Source organism: Hipposideros armiger, unplaced genomic scaffold (assembly GCF_001890085.2).
Source record: "Hipposideros armiger isolate ML-2016 unplaced genomic scaffold, ASM189008v1 scaffold_467, whole genome shotgun sequence".
Lineage (NCBI taxonomy): Eukaryota > Metazoa > Chordata > Mammalia > Chiroptera > Hipposideridae > Hipposideros > Hipposideros armiger.
The window spans coordinates 303,463-324,686 of record NW_017731817.1 but is presented as its reverse complement, the minus strand read 5'-3'; the positions used below and the strand labels follow the sequence as shown (position 1 = coordinate 324,686).

General features: G+C 40.2%; 1 protein-coding gene and 1 long non-coding RNA gene across 4 annotated transcripts in view; one reads left to right on the top strand and one right to left on the bottom strand.

Annotated features, from left to right (window-relative positions):
* The window catches only part of LOC109395395 (uncharacterized), a 110,217-nt gene extending 90,924 nt beyond the window's left edge, over positions 1–19,293 (bottom strand). Inside the window, exons 1-2 of the long non-coding RNA XR_002126645.1 lie at positions 18,868–19,293; positions 17,249–17,376 (exon numbers count right to left, since the gene is read on the bottom strand). This is a non-coding gene — a long non-coding RNA (uncharacterized LOC109395395). The remainder of the gene's footprint in view (positions 1–17,248; positions 17,377–18,867) is intronic.
* A 176-nt stretch (positions 19,294–19,469) lies between these two features.
* Positions 19,470–21,224, top strand: part of USPL1 (ubiquitin specific peptidase like 1) — a 28,468-nt gene continuing 26,713 nt past the window's right edge. The window contains exon 1 of one of the 3 annotated variants that reach the window (XM_019666336.1): positions 19,470–19,720. The gene's annotated coding sequence lies outside the window, so the exon portion shown is untranslated. The remainder of the gene's footprint in view (positions 19,721–21,224) is intronic. The other 2 variants (XM_019666337.1, XM_019666339.1) reach the window with 2 other exon arrangements.

Sequence of the window (21,224 nt, the reverse complement as noted above, 5' to 3'; positions counted from 1 at the left end):
AAAAAATCTATTTAAAATATTGTATTTATTTCCAAATAAAACAGAGGTAATTTACATCTTTCCCAACAGAATCAACAGGTGTAACCCAGATGCTCTAACCTTTATATAAATCAGTCACAGTGAATGAAAAATATTTTCAGAGCAGTCGTTTCCACACTATCCCATTGGTGATGCAGGTTGAAGCGTGACCAGTGGAGGGGACTTCACAAGTACATGAATAACAAGGGGCAAGAGTCACTGGGGCCACCTTGCAGGTTGACTGCCGCAGTGGCTGTACGAGAGAGAGAAATTATAGGGGAGAGCAAAGGAGGGGCAATTACGTTCCATTCCTTGAGATGCCAATGATATTAGGTTATCTCTGGGGTATAAACTTTTAAATTTAGTTCTTCACTCAGAAATCCAGTAATTGTGATAGAAAGTATGACATTCTGGCAATAGTCCTCCCTCTCGTAATCAAGCATACACTAGAATATATCTATAGAGGTTTTCCATACGCTCCTTTGTATAAAGTCAAATGTACCATCCCCAACCAATAGTTACTGCAAGAGGCTCTCATCACGTTCACAGAATTAGAATCCTAGAATTCCAAGAGATTTTTGAAAACCTCAGCCCTTCTTTTAAAGAAATGGGAATTAAGCCTTAAGGAAGTGATTTGTCAAAGGTCAAAAGCAAGTGAGACCGGAGCCTCGAGCCTCTGGAAGAGCCACCTGCCCGTGAAAGCTGCTGCAGGAGGCGAAGCACAGATCCAGGCGAGACCGGCTCTCCACACCCTTCCTACAACCACTGCCCGGCTTGCACTGAGCATGTGCACGTGTCCTCTCCAGAAGTAACAAGAGACCTCTGGCCACTTCTTTCTGAACTAAACACACAAAAATGGCTTTAACCTAAAATTGGTGCATGATGTGTGTGTTTCTGTAACAGAAATAAAATGGATTCTGATCTATCTATGGTTTATTTTTCTTCTGTGATTGATGGAAGGCACATAAAAGATGACTGGAATATTGCAACTCATCAGTTGTGTTTTATGGGGTAAGGCACTTAGGTGGACAAGTACTGGACCAGTCAGGCCTACATTTTAATACTATTGTGCCCCTAGGCAGTTGTTGAACCGGAGTGACTTCTTTACACTTTCTTGGCTTTTGTGTTCCTGTCTGTAAAACACAGGCTCAGAAAATATTACAGGTTAAAATGTGTCCTCCAGAATGTTGAAGCCATAATCCCCAGGACCTGTAAATGTGCCTTTATTGGAAATAGAATCTTAGCAGATGATCATGTAAAGAGGAGGTCATTAGGGCGGGCCCTACTCCCGTATGACTGTGTCCACATAAAAAGGGGCACTTTGGTCACAGAGACAGAAAGGCACACTGGAAAAATGCCAAGCGAACATGAAGACTGAGACTGGGGTGATACATCTATGAGCCAAGAACACCCAAGTCCCCCAACAAACTGCCAGAAGCTTTCTCACAGCCCTCACAATGAACCAACCAAACTGACACATTGATTTTGGACGTCGGCCTCCAGAACTGTGAGACAATAAATGTGTGTTGTTTAAGGCCTCACTTTGTGGTACTTTGTTACAGCAGCCCTAGCAGATCAACATAGGGAAGATGATCTCTTAACATTCTATAAGGTCCAAACAGAATAAGTCTACTGAAATACGACAAATGTTCAGGAAGATTTCTCACCTTAACTGTTTACAGTATACCACCAGTCTTTCAACAGAAAACACAAAACAGATCCTCTATAACTATGTGCAAAGGATGGCAAACTTTTCTGCAGTCAGATAGTAATTATTTTAGGCTCTGTGGGTCATATAAGTCTTTGTCACATATTCTTACTTTTTAACTCTTTAAAAATGTAAAAATCCTTCTTAGCCCAAGGGACATACAAAAACAGGTCTCAGTCCATGTTTGACCCATAGGCCACGTTTGCTGATCCCTGGTGTGCAGGGTTAACAAGCCTTCTTTCCCTTGGGCTCCTTTTCTTTAGAATTCCAAGCCCAAGGAAACTATCTCATTCCTTTCACAATTAGGTGGAAGATATTTTACACCAGACCAGACATGCATCCAGTGTCCTTAGAGCTAGCTGTCCCTTCTTAGCTATGACGACTATTATCATAGTGCAGAGGTTAGCAACTTTTCCCATCTTCCCTTCAGTTACTCTCCATGAAGGGGGCATGAACACGCAAATTCCTCATGAATGTCAATGACACATTCTCAGAAGCATGGGTCCCTCATGCCACTTCCAGGGCCATTCCCCAAGGATCCCCCAAGGATATGCTGCTTTCACATCTCACAGGATGATTTATATCTAGAGACTTAAATAGTTAAGGTGCTTTTCATAACCACCAGGCATTGTGGATCCGATAATGGCAGGGCTAAGTCTATAAAAAGTAGGGCGATAGCCAGAGACTCAAAGTTCCAAAGTGATGTCACAAGGCTATTACAGTAGCTCTCCATTCTTTTTCTAAATTAGGCCACTGCTGTTTTCTCATTAAAGGAGATGGTTTATGTAAAGTGAGTAACATCATGCCTAGAATAAAATAGATGTTCCATAAATGCAGAGGCCCTCTCCCCTTCTTCATTGGGCTACTCGTGTGTTCACAAAGTGAAGAGAGAAATACAACATAGAAAATTTTCCTGCTGCTTAGGAAAAACAACTAAAGCTTGTTGAGAGAATATACTTGAAAATACAAGGACTGAAGAAGGGGAAAGAGCTGGTATGCACGAGTGCTTTTGGGTTGTTGGAAAAGTCATGACACATTTTTGCAACGAAAAACATAGAAAAATACGTCATGACTTTTCCGACAACCTATTAGAATGGTGGGGGTGGTGTAGGATAGGGTGAGGGTGAAAGGATAGAGGAATGGAGGGATAAGGGTTATGGCCATAGCTGTAAAAGAAAGGGTAAGGAGACACTTTAATCTGCTGTATTTCAAGGACCAGATCCTTTGTAAAGAGATGTCCCTATAATCCATTCCTGATTTGTTTTCCTACACCAAAATTGCTTGGTTTTGAAAAAAATGACAAATATTAAACATCGTGTGTAAGGGTTGAAAATGGGCCCTGTATTAGTTTGGTAGGGCAGCCATAACAAAATACCATGGACTGAGTGGATTAAATAACAGAAATTTATCTTCTCACTATTCTAGAAGCTAGAAGTCCAAGGTCAAGGTGTCAGCAGGTTTGTTTCTTCAGAGGCCTCTCTCCTCGGTTTGCAGATGGTCGCTTTCTCAGTGGGTCCCCCTGTGGTATACATTTGTCCCTGTACATATGCTGTCTGTGTCCTAATCCCCTCTTCTTACAAGGACACCAGTCATACTGGATTAGGGCCCTCCACAAAGATTTCATTTTAAACTTAATCACCCATGTAAAGAATTATCTTCAAATATAGTCTCATTCTGATATATTGGGTTAAAGCTTCTACCTATGAATTTGGGGGTGGGGTGGAATACAGGTCAGCCCATACTAGGCCCAAACCTTAATTTATCAGCACTGCAGTTTGCACTTATAGTACAGTGAATGCATCTGTGTTTAACTAAATATCACATATGCAAATGAAATAATTTCGCATCATGATGTGGATTTATTAAAAGGCAATGCTCTTTTTCCTATGGAAACCCACATCTATAAAACGTACACAAAGTGCAGTGATTTAGTTGGTAACCTGCCAAGGCTGGCCCATGGTGGCAGGCAGACCACAAGGAACACCACGGAAAGATCCCTCTCCGAATCACAGCTTCCCCAACGGCTGGCCACAAAACCCGAAATGCTATCCTATTCCTTCACTGGCATTTCATTTTCTCTGAAAATGTAAGTAATCTCTAGAAGAGTAATATGTTAAGTGATCAGCAGCAGCAACACCTTAGGGTAGAGGGCTAAGACTGCAGTCTTCAAATAGCTAATTCCTTTGGAATGGAACGTTCTTTATGGCTGCTGCGCTGTTGGAATGTTAATGACAGTCTCCTTCAATAGTTATTCTAGTCTAGGTCATTCAAGATTTTTTTTAAGATGAGACAAATAACACAGGATAAAAAACGGTTCTTCATCTAACAAAGAAACCTGAGAAGAGTTAAGAGGAGGTGGTGAGATTAACATTTCTGATGCACTCTGCTAGGTACTTTAGAAATCAAATCATTCCATCCCAAGAATAATTCTGTAGGATAGCACTAACCCCATTTTACAGATGAGGATATAGGCTCAGATAAATTAACGTTTGCTGATCGGGAAAGAGATTAAAACCTATGACTGGTTCTGCAGCTTGCCTGGTGGGTACCTGTGGGTCAAACTACTAGTGCTGAGCTTTAGTTTCCTCCTTTAAAAAGTGACGATAGTATTTAATGGCACTGGTTTCATAGCATTGTTGTGAGGTTTCAGTGAGTTGATCTACACACATAATGGCGTGGAAGAATGCAGCAGAACTGATGTTTTACAACTCTGAAAGTCTCAGAAGAAGGCCTTAAGAAGCCTGCAAGCGTTTCACTTTTGCCCTCTTGGAACACCTCTGCTGCCAAGTTAAAAAGTCTGAGAGAGACTATAGCGGAGAGGCCGCTGGGAGACACGGAGAGGCCCTGCAGATGGGCAGAGCCTGGGCCTCAGACGTGCAGTGCGGCCATCTTAGACTGACGGCAGCAGCAAGAGCTAACCCAGGTGAGACCAGCAGCAGGACGTCAATCACCTACAGAATCACGAGAAATCATAAAGTCACCAAGTTTTGGAGTGGACACAGATGACTGTTTCAGTTTGACAAAAAACATATTAGTTGATTATCCCAAATTAAAAGCATGAGATAAAATGAACATTTCATAATCCATACTTGAGGGTTTTCTCCCCAAGGATCTCCAAATTTGAAAAAGTGCTTTTTCTAATACACAGAAATTAAAATAACCTTAGAACCTATATGACTAGCCATAGCCAGCAGGCTCTACTTGTCTGATGTAATCAACACTTCGATAAGCCCTGAGGAAGAACAATTATTTAGCTGAAATCAGACTAAAGACAGAAGTTCTAAAGTACAGATGACCAATGACGCTATCTCATTTGATTTCCTTGTCTAAAAGAAACACATCAGCAGTCTCTCACACCGTGGCATTTGATTAGGAAATTTCTTTAGTTTATCATATTAAATTTTAAGGCTTTCATTCCAATTTTGACAAACAGTCTCTGGTTTCTGCCTATCGTTTATTCCCAAATGTATATCTACGGTCGTGGAGACGTCTCTCCTGAGATCAAGACTGTATCTCTAACTACCTGATAGACTAATCTCCTCATGGAGTACCCTGGAGTCAGTCCAAAATTCAACTGATAATTTGCTCCACTCTTTCTCTTCCCCCTTTTCCTGTTAACACTCTTCTCTTCTCTACACTACCTAAGTCCTGTTTAGGCATCATTTTCCTCTGGGAGAACTTTCAAGAATCTCTGGGGCTAGGTTAGGTGCAAAGCCTTTCTTGAAACTTTAGCACTTATCTCGGTCCATGATTACAATTGGATATATTATTAAAATTGTACATCTTGTATACATTACTACAACTGCACTGCTCACTTTACCATTATTCAAAGAATAAAACATGTGAGGTGGTGGTAAATGATGCAGAAGGAAAAATAAGGCAGGTGGGGGCTGCATCCACCTAGTGGGAGAGGCGCCCTTTCCAATTTCCAAGAAAAGAATGGCTTTGCACAATGAGCAAAGGCAGCTCTTCAGCGTGCATGTGTGTAGGGAAGGGGTCTGCAGGCACTTACAGATTTGATCCTAACGAGATGGGAAGCCACAGGAATGTTTTGAGAAAAGACGTGAAATGATCTGATTTATGTGTTTACATGACAACTTGGTGGCTAAATGAGAAGAAACTGCAGGGGCCAAGGAAGCAGGAGGCTGTGGCTGTAATCCACTGGTCCACAACTGGACGCAATTCTGCCTCGCAGGGGACATTTTAGCAATGTTTGGTGACATTTTTGGTTGTCACAACTGTGGAAGAGGGGGTTGCTACTTGCATCTAGTGGGTAGAGGCTGGGGGCATTGCTAAGCATCCTATTGGGTTGTCGGAAAAGTCATGACGTATTTTTTCTGTTTTTCATTGCAAAAAAGGCGTCATGACTTTTCCAACAACCCAATACAATGCACAGGATAGCCACTGTCTCCAAAAGAATTACTGGCTCCAAATGTCAAGGGTGACAAACTGTCACAATCTGTGATAGAATGGTGGCTTGGATTACGATGGCAGTGGTCAGAGTTTGAGAAATGCTTAGATTCTGGATATATTTTAAAAGTAGAGCTAACCATATTTGCTGGGGAATTAAATGTATAGCATGGGGTAAAAGGAAAAAAGAGGAATCAAAGAAGATACCAAGGTTTCTCACCTGAGCGATTATAAGAATGAAGTGCCTCAAACTGAGATGAGGAAGAATGTGGGAGCAGCAGGTAGGTAACAGGTGCGTTTGTTTTGGGATGAGAAGTGAGGATGGGACTCAAGCATTCAGTGTTGCGCATATTAAATTTGAAATTCTATCTACTTGGCGTCAAGTGAATATACCCGGTGAGCAGATGGATGTATGAGTCTCAGGTTTAGGGGAGAGGTTGGGGCTGAAGATATAAACCTGGAAGTCTACTAAGATAATTTTATCTGTATCTTTTTTTCAAGCTGTAGGACAGAATAAGATTATTTAGGGAGTGAATGCCTACTGAGAAGAGGTCTGAGTGCTGAGGTGCTCCAGTGTTTAATGAGGAGGAGGAGCCCGCTGATACTGAGGGGAAGAAGACCTGAGGTAGGAGAGCTGAGAGTAGGAGGGTGATCGGCTGTGTCAAATGCTGCCAAGGTCAAAAGGAAAATGAGGACTAAGAAATGACCACCAGATCTGGCAACATGGATGCCAATATCGATGTGGAAATGAGCAGTTTTGGTGGGAAGGTAGGAATGAAAGTCTGCCTGGCCTGGACTCGAGAGTTAATAGAGGAAGGTAGAGACCGTAGCTAGAAACAATGATACACTCTCTTGAGGCCTTTGTAAAGCTGAGTCAAGAAAGAATATCTGAAGGGGAATTTTTTCTCTCAGCCTTGTTTTACATATTCCAACATACAGAAAAGTTTATAGAATGACAACCCTCCTGATAGCTACCAGATTCCATGTTTGACACTATCGTATTTTTCCTATATGTACATATGAATACATATACACACATTTCTGAATATTGAAGATAACTTCACCTCTAAACACACTTCAGATATACCTCCTAAAAAAAGGCCATTCTCCTACATAACCATAATAACCATTAACACACACCTAGGAAAATAAAAACTATATCCTCAAATATATTCTACAGCTAGGCACACTCAAATTCCCCCAATATGTGTTTTATGACATTGTTTTTTCAAATCAGGATTAAATCAAAGTCCTTGCATTGTATTTGTTATTTTTCTTTGGTCTCTTTTAATAATTTGAAAAGACTTGTCTTATAGAATGGATTTGGCTGATTCTTTCTCATGCCATTTAACTCGTTCTGTCCTAAAAGTTTTTGAAGGTAGTAAATATAGTTATTATTCCCTGCACAAGATCCTAAAATTGACATTTCCCAACTTTCCTCTCTCTGCCTTTTCATTTTCAGAAAATGCTCAATTTATTCCAAGATTTTTTCATTTATCTGCCACCTATTCACTCTGAAGACTCAACTTTCATGGTTTACTTATTCCATATTCAGAAAAAATATACTATCACCTCTCATTTACTATAAGAATTCATGGGAGATCTCATCTTAAAGCTAATCAGTACCCAAACGAAACATCACTTTAATGATTAATCACAAATTAAATTTGGAAAGTAAAATGAATTCTCTGCAATTTCTTTCCTGATTAGCAAAATAGTGCCTCCTAATACTTGAGGGTGAAAGCTGCTGTCAAATACACTTCCACGACTGAAAATTATAACAGCCAAATGAGCTCACTGCTCTGGTGCTGGGTCATATGCTCTGTGCGCTGTTCTGTGTGCTAAACAGCTTAAATACAGATAAAAAAATTGATTGTGCTCATATTAGGGCTTCTATAACTGGTCTTTTATGTATGAATTCTTTAAACAACTGACTGAATGTTCTTTTAGCAACTTACAAGGCAAACTGACCCAACAAAGTTTATGGCTAAAATTCCAAAGAATATTTAGGCATTGTCAATTTATCTTAGAACGTTTTCTGCCATAATCTTTAAATTACTGTCTTTTCTACAGTGTTGGAAAGTTCTATATTAAAAATAGAATGTTTTTACATAAGTGCTTTTTATACAAATGCATTTTATACTCTTTAATTCAATGAACAATTCAAGTTATCTCTAACTTACACTGCTATTTTCTTTTGCTATCTTACAAAGTCTGAAATTATTTAGTGTATTATATGAAATCTAAATTATGATGAAATGAGTGAAATAGTGAAATAAATGAGTTCATCTTATAGGACAAAATAAATAAAATAAAATGGTTAATTAAAAAAATTTATTATAATTTTACAATATTAGTTTCAGGTATACAACATAGTGATTTGACATTTATATACCTTAAAATCACCATGATAAGTCTAGTAATTGTCTGTCACTGTGCAAAGTTATTATGATATTATTAACTATATTTCCAGTGCAGGAAGCAACCTAGGTGTCCATCAATAGATGAATGGATTAAGAAGAGGTGGTACATATACAATGGAATAATACTCAGCAATAAAAAAGAATGAAATCTTGTTATCTGTGACAACATAAATAGACGTAGAGGGTATTATGCTAAATAATGAAAGTCAGAGAAAGACAAATCAATATGATTTCACTTATATGTGGAGTTCAAAAAAAAGGTTAATTATTTTTTACCATTTTATTTCACATACTTGGGTTTCTTTAGGACTCTGGCATTAGAATTTTCATCAAACCACTGACACTTAGAGTGAAGGTTTTCAACTCCTTTTGGTCTATGGACTATTTTAGTGAGGTAAATGCCCTTCACTAGTCATCTGGTCCACCTAATCTTGATCACCCCTGCAAAAAAACCTCACTTGAATAAAAATCAGAAGCTGGACTCAGACTTGATGAAGCACCTCCCAGAAGACCAGAAGTAAATTAATCCCTACTAAAATAAAAGTTGTAGCTATTGTCACCATATAATAAGTCTGCCTGTAGAGCACCTGAACTTTCAGACTATTTGGAAGATCACACAAACCAAAAGTATTCCCTGTTCATTCTATGTCAACTTCTGATTTAGATACAGCTAGACAGGAAGGAGAGGCCACTAGCAGAAAATCATCCTCTCAACTATCCTCTAGCTAGAAAATTATATTATATACCAAAATATAATTATTTCATAGAACTACCATTAATATTTTAACCATTTTAACAGGATAGTAAACACTGAATTATTTGCTCTTAAATGAGGCAATGTGAGGTAACAAAAATCAAACTAAACATGTTATATAATTATGGCAGTCAGCCACCAAGATGGCCTCCAATGAGCCCGCTTCCTGGACCCTGAGTAGGCCTCTCCCACATTGTATATGAGGGTGGGTCTGTGCAACAAAGTAATGGTATATTGATGTGTATAATGTGCACCCATGTTTTGGCCCAAACTTTCAGGGAAAACAATGTTTTGTTTTAAGTTTTTAATTCAAATTTTAATTTGTTTATATTTAGGTACTTGTTTTTTGTATTATAAAGAAATTTTAGCATTTATTTTTTAACATACTATGGTACAAGAAATTTTATGTACCAGTAACAAATTTACAATATTTACACATTATAGAAGGCCAAGAACTCTTTGTCATTGCAAGTTCGTTGTAAGTTCAACAAAACCGATTATAGGATTCCAGGGTATTATTTTGCATATGGATATCATTATTGATTTCTAGAGTTACACTTTTAACTCATAAGCATAAATAAAAGAATTAGAAACATTTATATAGATATGGAATCAGAACCACCCATGTATAATGCACATCCTTATTTTTCCCTCACAAATTTGGGCAAAATAGTGTGCATTATACACGGCAAAATACAGTGCTTCTGAGGCTAGAAGACACTGTGGTTTTTGCCTCTCTCTGATCATTTGATCTGGGGGTAAGCCAGCTGCCATATTGTGAGGACACTCAAGCAGCCTTCAGATGACTTCAACCACATGAGAGACGCTGAAATGGAACCACCCAGCTGAACCACTCCCAGATTCTGGACCATCAGAAACTGTGTGAAATAATAAATATTTGTGTTTTAAGCTGTATGGAGGTAATTTCTTACATAGCAAATGATAATTAATACAATTATATACAGTAATTATCTGGCTGAAGCTGTAACTTTAGAACGTCTCATTTAGGTATTAAAAATCACAGCATGCTGATGTGAAGCAAGGTATTAAAAAATCCATTATCAGATACCCACTTAGAAACTCTGAGGGCAAGAAAGCTCTCATACTCCACATGAAACTTCCTTAAAGTAATATTCATCGCTGATCTCAGAAACTCCTCCCTCAGGTACAGGGAATAACTGGTCTGATCAGTTTGAGAGAAGAAACTCAGAGGCTCAGTTACTTCCTCTCTCCTTTCCATTTGGGATTCGTTGGATTGAAGAGAGCTATTGGTGTATTCCCTGTCACACAGTAAATGTAGTGGGACAAGCTCTATTCCTGTAGATAAACTTGAGGTTTAAATCTACTGAATTCTGGAGTGCAATACTAGGAAGCTCACTGTTGCTGCGAACCTCAGTCACATTTTCCAAACAACTTTTTTGGTAAACATACATTTGAATCTTTTATCTGACTTCTGCATCTTATTTCTTAACTGGATCCAAACTTCAGCACACGAAAAAAAAAATGACATTACTTACCAACTTCTAAACTAAGCACTACTGTGGGTATTTTGTGCCTTTGAGTTTACAGTATACTTGGAGTGTAAACTAAAATACCTGAAGAGTTACATAATAGTATAAGAATTACTTAACAAATATAAATTATAACAAGCACATAATTACCGTATTTCCCCATGTATAAGACGCACCCTTTTTTGAAAAATTTGGGGTCTGAAAACTGGGTGCGTCTTATAAAGTGGTTGTAGATATTTTTATTTGCATTTCCTGCAAGTGATGAGGAGTTGTATGAATTTTATGATGAATAAAACTTGAGTTCAATAACTTTATGTAATACATTTTTTTCAAATTTCGGGCCCGAAAATTAAGGTGCATCTTATACATGGGAGCGTCATACATGGGGAAATACGGTATTAACAAATAGGTGAGAAATTATGATCATTGGTAAGCATCAGAAAATCTGAAGGAGAAAGGTGAAAACACAGATGCCCAGACCCCATGCCAAACCCACAGAATCAGGAATGGGACCCAACCATTGCATTTTTAATAAGTTCCCAATATAATACTAATTTAAGAACCCAAGGTATACAGGGTGAGTGCAATGACTTTGGAAAAAAAGGTGGCCGCTATGAGCTAGCAAAGGAAGGATGATAGCAGACAGAGCATCAAGTAAACTTTAAAGGACATGCAGAGTTTAGATGAGATGGAAAAGGGTCTGAGGAAACCAACATTTGCTAAGGGCTTATTACCTGCCAGACATGGTTCTACATAAAAACTCATTTAAGATTATTTTATTTCATATATAAAAAAACTGAGGCTCAAACAGATTAAATAATCAGTCTGAGGTCACAAAACTAGATGACAGAGTGAGATTAGTAAATATTTTCATTTTATAGATGAAATCGAGCTTCAGGGAAGTTAAATATATATTTTGCCGGAAGTAACAAAACTGGAAAGTGGCAGAACCGTGATTAATAAGTGGTCAAGTTGAAATCAGGTCTGTGAATCTAGCCTACACTGCTACTGCTACTGTTGTTGTTGTTTTAATGCTTAGAAAAACATACAAAGGTAGGAAACAAAAAGTAAACTTAAAAAAGAAATCAAGGGCCCGCCGAGTGGCACGTTGCTTAGGAGTTGGCTTGGGACACCAGACCTGAGCAGCAGGGCCCCGGTTTGGACCCCACATGAGGGCCAGTGACGCTGTGCCCCCTACAGCTAAAATGGTGAACAACAGCTCGACCTGGAGCTGGGCTGTCATTGAGTCGCCAGTGACGGCGTAGGCTGCACTGGGGCTGGCCGGCAGCTGGCGTGAGCTTTCGTGAGTCACCGTGAGCTGACGTCCAATGGCCAGCAAGCGACTGCCTCACCCGGGAAGAGAACAATGATAATACCAACATGAGCCAGTGAAGCGACCTCCTCCACAACTAGACTGAAGAACAAAAGGACAGCAACTTGTCTGTTCCCCTTCCCTGATTCCCCAGTGCTGTACCCCTCCCCCAATTCCCCAATAAAATCTTAAAAAAAAAAAAAAATCAAATTAGACCATCAAAAATAGTCTATATTTTAACTTGTGATATAGTGAGAGAACCCATTACAGACTACCAATAGATTTTAAAAGTCCCTTTAAAAAAATTTTTTTTAACCATTTAATGGTTGTCTTAACTGATTACTTTACTAAATAATTACTAACTGAATTTAGCAGTCAGTTAGAATCCAATTATTTGACTGAACCAATGACTTAGCAACTGGTTGGAAAGCACCAACTTAGTCAAAACAGTCCAATTAATTTTCTGGGAAGCCTCAATTTTAGAAGTGTAATGTTTAAAGCCAGAGTATTTTTATTTATAACTGTAATTGTTAAAGACTGTTTAATGACAATGTTTTATAAGACTTCTTTGTCATCAATATTATTTTAAGGACTTCTTAAAAAGCGAAGCTAAACATTTATTACTTTTTAGTTTCCATGTATAGGGACTTCAGTTCTATTTTTCTGTCTTCAAGACCACAATCAAAATTCAACTCTGTGAGGCCCTTCTTATAATTAAAATGCATCATCTTTTCTTCATTGCTGCTACAGAACACTTCTTATACAACTCTATTTAGCATTTATTTCATTTTGTCTTGTATAAAACCTATTTGTTTACAAATGTTTCTACTTCTCTTTAGGGATAAGGACTATGCATTATTCACCTTTTTATTCACCCAGCATTTAGCATACTGCTTTGCACATTCAATAAAAGCTTGCCGACAAATAAGTTAATATTTTTCTCAATGATCATATAAATTATATATACATCTTCCACCAAACCAACCTTGAACTCACACATATAACAACATAAGGAAATAAACTGTTGAAAACATTCCATTTTAGCAGGTTTGATCAGCCACATAAATTGGGAATTGGGAACCAAGATCGTTCATTCAACAACAAATAGGTACTATGTACCAGCCACTGTATATATAATGGTGAATAAGACAGATGTAGTGCTTGCCCTCACCGACCTCCCAACCCAGTGGGGCTACACACACACACACCAGGAGTGCCAAAAAAATGCATACACATTTTAAGAGATGCTATCTTAAAATGTGTATACAGGGCTGGCCGAGTGGCTCAGCTGTTTAAGAGTTGGCTTAAGAGCGTGAGCTCTGAGCAACAGGGCCGCCGGTTCGATTCCCACATGGGCCAGTGACACTGTGCCGAGCTGAACTGTTGCTGAGCTGCCAACAGGTGGCAGGATGGCTCAGCTGGTGTAACAAGATTGCCTGTTTGATGGTGGGAGACGCCCACCCACAACTAAGACTGAACTCAGCACCTTGAGCTGAGGTGCCGCCTGGACGACTCCCACATGGGATGGTGGCTACACCCACCCGTAACTAAGATTGAACACAGCACCTTGAGCTTAGAGGCCACGAGCTGCTGATGGGAAGCCAGATGGCGACTGGTGCCCTCCACAATGTAGACTGAAGAACAACAACTTGGCTGGTCTCCTCCCCAATTCTCCAACACTGTTCTCCTCCCCCAATTACCCAATAAAATCTTTAAAAAAAAAAGAAAATGTGTATACATTATTTTTGGCACCCTCTGTATATATAAAATGAAAACAACAGGTGGTACCGTTTCCCCAAAAATAAGACCTAACCAGAAAATAAGCCCTAGCATGATTTTCAGGGTGTTTGTAATATAAGCCTTACCCCAAAATAATCCCCAGTTAAGATAGTCAGCCAGACATAACTGTATTTGAATAAATGTAGATTATTGTACATGAATAAATGAATAAAATGCATCTTTTGGAGCAAAAATTAATGTAAGACCTGGTCTTATTTTCAGGGAAACACAGTAATAAGGAATTGGAGAGGGGGTGGAGGGCAGAGGGTTATTCATATAGGGTGGACAGAAAGCTTGACAAGTGAAATTTAAGCTGAGATTTGAACAAGAGTCAGTTGTGAGTCAAGGAGGGGACTAGCCAGCCAATTAAGGCCCTAAAAGTGTGTAGGGGTTGGGGAGGAATCATGTGCTGCACTGCCAGCTTCAAGGGAAGTTAAGACAGCATGCTCCCCAACCTCTTATTTTTCATTTATTTTGCTATTGTTTCTATCACTTCTTCTTTTCAGGTGGTTTAGATTTTCCTGGCTAAATTAAGTGATGGCATAAACTCTGGGGCATGTAAGACTGCCCATTTCCAAATGATCTTAATTTCCTTCCAGTCCCTATGACTGATAAATTCATCTCGAACTGACAATTACGTCCCAATTAGGAAAGAGTGTTTGTTATCAATTTTAATATTTTGATTTGGAGCCCTCCTGATTGCTAATCAACATGTTGTGTGATTACTTCAACAATTACAGAATATTGTTTTGTCATCAGAATAAACCTGCTTTTTTTTTTTTTTAAAGATTTTTATTGGGGAATTGGGGGAAGGGGAACAGACAAGTTGCTGTCCTTTTGTTCTTAAGTCTAGTTGTGAGGACATTGCTTTACTGGCCCAAGTTGGCACCATCATTGCGCTCTTCCCGGGCGAGGCAGATCAGTCGCCGGCTTCTGGATGGCCGTTCACTGCAGCTGCTGGCCGCTCACGCTGGCTGCTGGCTACACACGGTAGCCCATAGCTATCCACTGCCACAGGGGCTGCAGCCTAAGCCGTGGCCGGCGACTCACAGCAGCCTAGCTCCAGGTCGAGTCTGTTGTTTGGCATCTTAGCTGCGGAGGGCAGTATCACTGGCCCTCAGATGTGGGATCCGAACCGGGGCCCTCTGACATCTCAAGCCAGTTCTTAACCATCGCGCCACTCGGCCGGCCCAAACCTGCGCCACTCGGCCGGCCCAAACCTACTGCTTTCTGAACTCCAGGTTGTCCTAGAGCCTCGGCTGAGTAAAGGGGCCTAAAGCAGTCCTTAACCACTGGGATCCTCAGATCGCTGCTGGAGCTACAAGTTAAATTATGGGCGTGTGACATACTGGGGAAAGCCCTGGATTAGAAATTACAGGAAGCAGATTTCAGTCCCAGGTTTGCCATTTTGTCATGCAATTTTGGGTATACTGTTTACTTCCTTTAGGCTTAGTTTTCTTATTGGTAACGGAAAGACACAAAAGTTGCACTTATATAAATTCAACTACAGGTATGCGTGGTTGGCAAAAATCTAAGAGAAAAACATCAATTTAAATAGCACTCATTGAGCATATGCCCTGGAGCGAGCATGAGCTGGAAAGCACAAATCTGCTGTCCACCAGTGGGTCTCATTTCATAGATGCCTCTCATTCAGTCTTGCTCTGCTGTATGATTTGAGTGTTTAAAGATTTATATGTTTGTTTGTTGAGGTCAAGGTCCCTACACATAACCCACTTGCTTCATCTAGGGCTTAAATGAAGAAACAGTCATTCAGGTGATGTGATTTTCTCACATTTTCTTTATTCAAGTGGGATGCTGACTCCAGTGTTCCACTGGCATAGGGAATATGTAAGTCAAAGCTGATGGAGTCCTAGAAATGCATCATTGAGACCTTGACTTACCAATTTTTTAAATGCTATTGGTTATTAAGTAACATTTTATCAACCATGTCACTATCCCAACAGAGCTATGCCACTGTCTAGGGCACAGAGATATTCACAATGCGGAAAATGATGAAATGTACAAAGTTATTCATTGCACAATGCTTTTAATAAGGATCAGAATAAAACCTAAATGTCCAAAAGGAGAGTACTGATGAAATGATACATCATACAATGGAATATTATGTAGCCATAAAAAACAATGAGGCAACACCTTATATAATGATACAGAACAACTTCTAAGATCGGTGAAAAGATAAAGTACATAAACTATACACAGAATGTGCCATTTACATAAAAAAAATAAAATAAAATATAGTACTTATTTGCTTATATATGCATACATTTTTTTTTGAAAAATATACAACAAACTGTTAGCATTGGTTGCTTCCTTGGCAGGGAACTGGGTAGCTGAGGGGCAAGTGTGGAAAGAAGACTTTTACCTGCATTATCTTTTTGAATTTTGAATCATGTGACCGAATCCAAAAGGAAACACAAAATTTAGATCAGCAAGAAAGTAGTTTGAGATGAAACAGGATCACATTCTTAATGGAAACCATTTATAAAAAGTAGAATGGTCGAAGGTTAAATGCAAGTAGAATGTTGGGACCATAAGGGACCTTCCTTAAGAGATCCATCTATTCCAACTTCTCACCGTATAAATCTGAAAACCAAGGCCCTGAAAATTAAGTGACTGTGTTAAGGTCACACAGCAAAACAGTTAGGATTAGAAATCAGATTCGAATATCTACCTATGACTCTTTATTATATTGTCTTCTCATTTTACGTCGGCAAAACAGAACCAGGTTTAAACTACCTAATGGGTTGTCATGGTCTATCTAAACTTTAGAGTCTAAAGTCAAAGTAACCTCAAACTCTCGGACATCTGATTTCTTGAGTGGTTTCTACATGACTACACTTACAAATAGGCTGAGCATATTTCTATCATTGTACATATTGTAGTGTGATCCTTCTAACTCAAATGAATTCACTGAGAAAAAGAACTAAAATGTCTTGTTTTAGTTTTTAAAATATACAAATGACTAGCACAATTGTACTGCCAAAAATATTAATACAGATTTGCATTTTCCTTAACCAAAACGCAGGGGTTGGATGTGTTTTAGAAATAAGAATTTCTTGGAACTTTAAAAATGTTATAAGGTACACAAACCATTATGTAAAACCTCATATACCAGTGGCTAAAGGCAGCACCCCATAACCAAATATATTAATATTTCTTCAGCAAAATATATGGCAACTAGACTACATATAACTTTCTCATTAGTTGAGGTCATATTTTGCTACCAAATTAATTTTGTCTCCAAGCTTAAAAAAGTGTTTTCAAAGCCTTCTGAATATTGGAATTAGGTAAGAAATTATAGACTGTACTTACAAAAGTGCTTTTAGAAAACATGGTTAGTCACTTCAACTCTCATCTTTTTGATGAGACCAGAACCAACATGCAGCTTTTACATCCCAGTTTGGGCCAGACTTGTTTTGTGATTAAGTAAGGAATCCAACCTAGCAGAGGGGGCAAAACAACATTATGAGAGGAGAAAAATGAAAAAAGAAACTCTTAATTATACAACTCGCATTCCTATTGTAGCTGCTCATTAGCTATTAATAAAAGCTCCATTTGATGAGATCATGTTAGTTTTTAAAGGGAAGTAGGTAAATAAAACGGTCCCGCATTGCTCACAATGGGATTGGGGAGATGACCTTTAATCCTACTGGAAGGTAACTGCACTCTTTTTGGGACTAGCTAGCACATGGAAAGAGGCATTCCAAATATACTGGTAAGGAATAAGCAGAAATGTACACGATTTTCTCAACTTCGTACCATTCCTCTAATATCAACAAAAGGAAATTTTTCTAGTTAATCACTTCTGATGGACTGTTCTATTGTACATTAGTATCCTTCCTTTTACCTAACAGTCTTATATGATTTCCCCCCCACACACCTTTTACAAGGTGAAAAGCTCTAGAGTCAAATACAAGCACATACTAAAACCCTTTATTTTCTTTCCACATCCCAGGCTCCACCTCCATTTTGTTTCTGTTACTATTACATATTTTTTCCTGGCAAAAATTCAAATTTGCACTAAGACTATAAGTCAACTTTACAGACAACAATGTTTGATACAATTCAGTTTAGTGATGTTAGTTTTTCAATCTTAAAACTTCAGCTACTAACTGAATCAATTATTTTGTTCAATTTATGAAGTTAATATTCAGCAAATGTTCATTACAAAAAGTGTATTCCATTCCAAAACTGAAAATAGCAATGGTGAACAAGAAAAACCCTGGGTTTTGGCTACAATTTCAGAAGGAAATACTACGTTCTCGTATTTTCATCATAATTCATTAAAAAGAAACCACCTTACTAGCTAGATCTTATAACAAATATAGCAGAACATTAATAATTTAATACAACAAAAAAGGTAAACAAAAACTAACCAGGCTATTTTTCAGTCTGGAGAAAAACAAAACAAGAAACTCCCTGCTGGATTTCTTGACCATATGCATTCATTCGGAAGTACCAAAAGCTAAAATCCTTTTTACTGAAGAATTTCTTGGTACACGGGGCTTGTTTCTTCTATACCACCCTATCAAAATGATCAGCATTATTCCGCAATATAATAATTCCGTTCGAGACCACTACAAAAAAACCCCCCACAAAAATGCCAATGGCTACTCTGTAAAGAACCGGTCAGAAACTAGTTATTCTAGGACACAGAACCAATCGATTCAAAGGATCTCTGAGTAAGCTGCCCCCAAGATTTAGAATGCAGGCTCCGAAATAGCACACGCGGTCACAATGTCCCTTAAACCACATGACCTCCCTACGGGAAGCAGAGCCTTCAACTTATAAACTAAATGAGAACTACCCCTTTCTCTAAGTTAAAACAAGGCAGGGAAACTGAAGTCAGCACGGCAGGGAGAGATCGGCTACCGACTAGTAAGAACGGGTCATGGACAGCAGAGTCCCTGTGCCTTGGCTACTCCCCTTACCGTTAGAAGATCTGGGAGGGAGGAAAGGAGGAGAAACACCCCAGAATCCGGGCAGAAAAGCCCCTGGCCTCGAAGATGGGGTTTAGGGAGACAGGGAGGGGCAGCGCCGTGTGTGGTAACCCTTTGTGAACACGCACTGGGGCAGCTCGGCTCTCACCAAAGCTTTTGGAGGGAAGCCTCGCGCGGCCCACAGTCGCCGAGACAGAGGCGCCGCGGGGACGTGCCGGCCAAGAGCCTCCATTGCACCCTTCGCCGTCTCGGGAGCCCGTCCCTCGCCCGCCCACCAGGTCACTCAAGGGCGCGTCGGCTTCCGACTCGGGCTCGCGCGGGCCAGGCCGCAGCAAGACGCGCGCCAGTCTCTTCCCTCAGCATAATCCCTCCGCTGCCGGCCGCGCACTAGTTTTAATCACGCCCCACCCCTTGGCCGCTGGCGTCACCTACGCCACTCAAGCGCTTTCCAGCAGCTTCCAGAAGCGTCGCCTCCCCCAACCCAGCCACTCACAGATGGCGGGCTCTGCAGCTACCGGCCCCGCCCCCAGCCGTCGCCGCAGCTAAAACTGCGGCTGCGGCAGCCGGGCAGACATCCACGCCTCTGCGGAGGCTGGCCGGAAGTGCTCCCGTCCTCGCCTTCCGTCAGGCTTACGAACGTAATCCTTTCGGGCCCCGTGCGGAACAGGAAGGGGAACTCTTTTGCCGCGGACTCAAACCGGAAGCTGCATTCCTAGCGGAGAGGCCTGTGGGGGAGGAGCAGGCAGCGGTAGAACGTGGGGTGAACGTTGCGTTGCGCGGTGTGGAGCTCAAGCTAGAATAGAAGCTCGGGTCGACCCTGTGCGAAGAGGAGTACCCGCCGCAGGTAAGGGAGAAGGAGTAGTGTCCTTCAGCTTCGGAAATAGGGGAAAAGGACAGAACTGGGTTGACTTGTGGGGTAGTGTGCACTCTGAGAGGGTGGGCTAGGCTGGCAGAGAAAGAGGGGAACCAGGTTCAGGTGGGATGGGTTGGGGATTAAGATATTGAGATATAGTTACAGATTAGTTTGGGCTCGGAGAGGTAAATGCTGAAGAGAAACCAGAGTTGTTTTACTGTCTCCCGGGGAGCGTGGAGACGGGGAGAGTTAACGGAACCCTGCTTCTCCTCGGGTTTCCAAGGTTGGGTTTGAGACTGACCCTTCTTGGTCTTATCTGTTTTTGATTCACTATGGCTGGATTTGGTACCCCACCCCGTTGAGCGCCGATAGCCTATCCCATTCCTCGGTTTCATATCTGTTGTGGCCTCACCTTTGACAGTTCTCGTGCTGAGCCCACCTGGTCTTGTAGGGCAAGCTCAAATAGCTATAAGCCTCTTCTTCGAACAGCTGGTTCTCTGGGTTTCTCCGTTTTGTACACGGGACTGTGAATTAAGCTTAACTATCTTTTTCGCTATTCCCAGGGCTAGCTTTACACATTCATTGCGCTGTGACTGGGTCCATACTGGGCTAGTAATTCACATTCGGGCTTTTGGAGTATCAGTGGCTCAAAGAAGTAGTGAAAAAGCGGGCATCAGTAGAAAAATGCTGGGGGTGAAGTGGAGTGGAGGAGAGTAAGACTGGACGCCAGTTTGGGCTCCCAGTGCAGTGAGCTTTATTTTAGGTAATAGTACTAACCTTTAGGTCACACTGCGCTGTTTGGACTTTCCTACCATCGGGCTGGTGTTCATAGATGATTTTAACCTGAGCAGGGACAGACTCAGACTTGTTTTACAGAAGCATCACTTTAGCAGTGATATGGAGTGTGGCTGGGATGGAAAGAGTTGGGAATTTGGGACGCTTCCGAAAAACTGTCCACAGAATTATGTGACTTTTGCTGCATGAAGAAGAGGGAAGTGAAAGAGTAGAGAACTACTCACATTTTCTAGTATATGTGTTTGGAATGGTGGTGATACCAAAATATAAGTGAGATGCAAGAAAAGAGCCAATTATTTTTTAAGGGAAGACAATGAAGGCAGTCATTTAGGACAAATTAAGTTGTAGGAATCACCCCAAACTTTTGTATATAGGACAAAGGAAATTGTACTTGGGAGACCTGAATAGTCCTCCTCTGGTATTTTTTTAGCCTAATTTTGTTTTCAGGTGTTCTTCATATTTAGGGTTTCAACCACCAACCTACCTGCTTTTCCTATTGAAATGTGGTGGTGGGATCAGGGGAGGAGATTTGAAGGCTCTTTGTGTTTCACTTTTATAATTGAGAGGGAGCGAGAACCAAGTGAAAAAGTTTTCTAGATCCCTCAAGCAGATGGAAATTTTTATTAAAAACAATTTATTCAAGATACATAGATTACCAATTTTTCTTTTGAGAGCACTGCAGAATGATACAAGATATGCT